Raw genomic sequence first — 4345 nt, 5'->3', positions numbered from 1 at the left:
GCCCACAAACAAACAGCAACTGAAAACCACCGCAGTGAAGGCCTGGCAGAGCATCAAAAAGGAGGAAACACAGCGTCTGGTGATGTCCATGAGTTCAAGACTTCAGGCAGTCATTGCCAACAAAGGGTTTTCAACCAAGTACTAGAAATGAGCATTTTATTTCCAATTATTTAATCTGTCCAATTACTTTTGGTCCCTTTAAAAACAGGGTGGCACATGTTAAGGAGCTGAAACTCCTAAACCCTTCATCCAATTTTAATGTGGATACCCTCAAATGAAAGCTGAAAGTCTGAACTTCAACTGCATCTGAATTGTTTTGTTTAAAATTCATTGTGGTAATGTCTAGAACCAAAATTAGAAAAATGTTGTCTCTGTCCAAATATATATGGACCTAACTGTATTTTTCATGCTGACCACTTTTTCCAACACTTTGCAATTAAAGGGATTGTCTACTATAGTTAAAACAAGTCATCACCTATCTGTGGAACTGGTGATGAGTAAGTATACTCGTTACTCGGGTCTCCTCGAGCATGCTCGGGTGTCCTCCGAGTATTTTGGCGTGCTCAGAGATTTAGTTTTTGTCACCGCAGCTGCATGATTTGTGGCTGCTAGACATCCTGAATATACGTGGGAATTTCCTAACAAACAGGCATTCCCCACATGTATTCAGCCTGTCCAGCAGCCACAAATCATGCAGCTGCGTCGACAGAAACTAAATCTCCAAGCACGCCAAAATACTCGGAGGACACCCGAGCAACGAGTATACTCGCTCATCACTAGCACTGATGTCTTGTTGACTGGTTATTAGTGACTAGATTATGGCCCGATGCTATCGCATCGGGAGGATGCGATAGCATCACACCTCTTGCCATGTTAAACCTCAACACACACACTCCTCTCACCTTTCACCATCTCCACTCACTCTTTCACTCCACATACGACCCCTTCTCTCGCGAGATTTTGCCGACGCCATTTTGGATCCCGACGTCCTCCACGCCGGCGACATGTTCTTGCAGCGACGCCATCTTGACTATCGCGAGATTTCACCGATCCAAAATGGCGTCGCCGCAAGAACATGTCGCCGGCGTGGAGGACGTCTGCATCCAGGATGGCGCCGGCGGAAGAAGGATCGTGGATCAGCGGCGATGACGGAGTGAAAGAAAGGGTCGTATGTGGAGTGAAAGAGTGAGTGGACGTGAGTGGAGATGGTGAAAGGTGAGAGGAGTGTGTGTGTTGAGGAGGAGTGGTGTGTTGAGGGTTAACATGGAAAGAGGTGTGCGGTGACGTCACCGGTTACAACTGGACGGAAGTTGTTACAACCGGAAGCTGCTTAGGGCATTTATTATTATAGATGAGCGAATGTGCTTAGATATCATCCAATTATCTTGGGCGTGCTCAAATCATATGTTCGAGCCGCCGTTGCTGTTAGGGAATCCCTGCATGTGCTGTGGCTGTCGAACAGCTTTGAGACATCCAGCTGCGGTGACTCAAGCATATTTTTTGAGCACGCCGAAATCCTCTGATAACACTCGAGCATGCTGTGACAACACGTTATCCAAGTGCGTTGGCTCATCACTACTGGTTATAACACTCCTGGGCTCCGCGCAGGGTCGGGGAACTTTTATCCCCATTACAAAATGATGCGGCGGAACGGACGCCCAACTGCAGCTCTTTTTATACTCTATGGGTCTGCCCCCCCCCCCCCCGAAAAAAAAACAAAACAAGGGAAGTTCTCGGCAGCCCCAAAGGGAGTGAATGGGGCAATGGTCGAAAAGTGTGCGCTGCCGCTCCAGTCTAATGGGGATGAAAACTCCCCGCTTTGCTGATCGGTGTGAGTCCCAATGGATGGATAGGTGATAACTTTTATATTCTTGAGTGAGGGAAAAAAAGATCTATTCAAATATTTATTTGCCGCACGCAGGTTTGGCGCCAGCACCCAGTCAAGTGAGGGGAGCTGTCTGCTGGACAACCCCTTTAGGCTAAGTGCACACGTAGATTTTCCTCCTGCGGATTTTTCCGCGCAGATTTAAAGAAATCCGCAGGTCAAATGACCTGCATTTTTCCTGCGGATTTCTTCCTTTTTTATTGCAGTTTTCCTGCGGTTTTTGTGCGGTTTTCCACTGCGGTTTTCCCCCTGCGGATTTGGAGAATGGAGCAGGTGGAAAACCGCACAAAAGAAGTGACATGCTGCATATTTTGTACTGCAGAAAAACCGCGCGGAAAAATCCGCAACATCTGCACAGCGGTTTTTTTTGCATTGACTTACATTGTACTGTAAATCACTTTGCGGATCTGCAGCATTTCTGCGCGTTAAAATCCGCTGCGGATCCGCAGGAAAAATACATCGTGTGCATATGGCCTTAAGCTGCTATAATCAGCCATAGCTCTAGTTTCAGCACTTGTATCGCCGGCATCCAGGCCTTACACCATACCTTCTGTGTGCACATCTGTTGTAGATCTATGGTGAATGTCGCAAACTGAAACAATGACCCCAAACACACCTCCAGGCTGTGTAAGGGCTATTTGACCAAGAAGGAGAGTGATGGGGTGCTACACCAGATGACCTGGCCTCCACAGTCACCAGACCTGAACCCAATCGAGATGGTTTGGGGTGAGCTGGACCGCAGAGTGAAGGCAAAAGGGCCAACAAGTGCTAAGCATCTCTGGGAACTGCTTCAAGACTGTTGGAAGACCATTTCCGGTGACTACCTCTTGAAGCTCATCAAGAGAATGCCAAGAGTGTGCAAAGCAGTAATCAAAGCAAAAGGTGGCTACTTTGAAGAACCTAGAATATAAGACATATTTTCAGTTGTTCCACACTTTTTTGTTAATTATATAATTCCACATGTGTTCCTTCATAGTTTTGATGCCTTCAGAGTGAATGTACAATATTCATAGTCATGAAAATAAAGAAAACTCTTTGAATGAGGTGTGTCCAAACTTTTGGTCTGTACTGTATATATATATATATATATATATATATATATATATATATATATATATATAAACACTATGACTTATCAAAGACAAACCCTAGATTCTCAGGCTATATTCACACCATGGGCATAGCCGCGATCAAACCTAGGGGGCTGCTGCAGAACCTCATACTGCACACCCCTACACTTGAAAATAAAGCCTGCACCTTAAGAAGATGTGGTGGTGAATGCAGTCTATTTATTCCAACTATCAATTGATGTTGATGTGTTACTAAGGATGAGCAATGCCTGTCCTGGGCATCCTTTTGGGCAGCTATGAGGTGTACCTGACGTGCTAAAAAAAAAAAAGGAGTGTTAGTCTGTGTGCTACCCGGCTTTCATTCTTCTTGGTACAGATAGGATATAGATAGACAGATATGGATAAATGGATAGAGCAGATTTCTAATCTCCTTTTGCTATTGAAAACATCTATGAGCTTAAAAACCTTTCAGGTGATGCGGTTTTTTAAAAAGCTGATCTGCTTTTGCAGCTGAAAAACCTATCCTCAAAAAATGCAGGAAAAACGCTGTGTGTGAATGTAGTCTTAGATCAGGAATAGAACAGCCATTTATAGGACATTTCATAACTTTTCCAAATATTCAGCACATTCTGCATTTAATTACTCTACCCAATTTATTATATATTTTAGGAGTCGGAGTTGGTCCATCTAATACCGACGCCGACTCCACAGCCCTGGTTACCGGGGCTCTGCTGCTCCTCACACTGTATCATCCCTGTGCGCTGTTACCAGGGCTCTGCTGCTCCTCAGACTGTATCATCCATGTGCACTGTTACCGGGGCCCTGCTGCTCCTCACACAGTATCATCCCTGTGCGCTGTTACCGGGGCTCTGCTGCTCCTCACACTGTATCATCCCTGTGCGCTACCGGGGCCCTGCTGCTCCTCACACTGTATCATCCATGTGCACTGTTACCGGGGCCCTGCTGCTCCTCACACAGTATCATCCCTGTGCGCTGTTACCGGGGCTCTGCTGCTCCTCACACTGTATCATCCCTGTGCGCTACCGGGGCCCTGCTGCTCCTCACACTGTATCATCCCTGTGCGCTGTTACCGGGGCCCTGCTGCTCCTCACACAGTATCATCCCTGTGCGCTGTTACCGGGGCTCTGCTGCTCCTCACACTGTATCATCCCTGTGCGCTACCGGGGCTCTGCTGCTCCTCACACTGTATCATCCCTGTGCGCTGTTACCGGGGCCCTGCTGCTCCTCACACTGTATCATCCCTGTGCGCTGTTACCGGGGCCCTGCTGCTCCTCACACTGTATCACCCCTGTGCGCTGTTACCGGGGCCCTGCTGCTCCTCACACTGTATCACCCCTGTGCGCTGTTACCGGGGCCCTGCTGCTCCTCA

Source organism: Dendrobates tinctorius, unplaced genomic scaffold (assembly GCF_039654945.1).
Source record: "Dendrobates tinctorius isolate UK_male_01 unplaced genomic scaffold, ASM3965494v1 ptg000129l, whole genome shotgun sequence".
NCBI lineage: Eukaryota > Metazoa > Chordata > Amphibia > Anura > Dendrobatidae > Dendrobates > Dendrobates tinctorius.
This window is presented reverse-complemented; position numbering follows the sequence as displayed.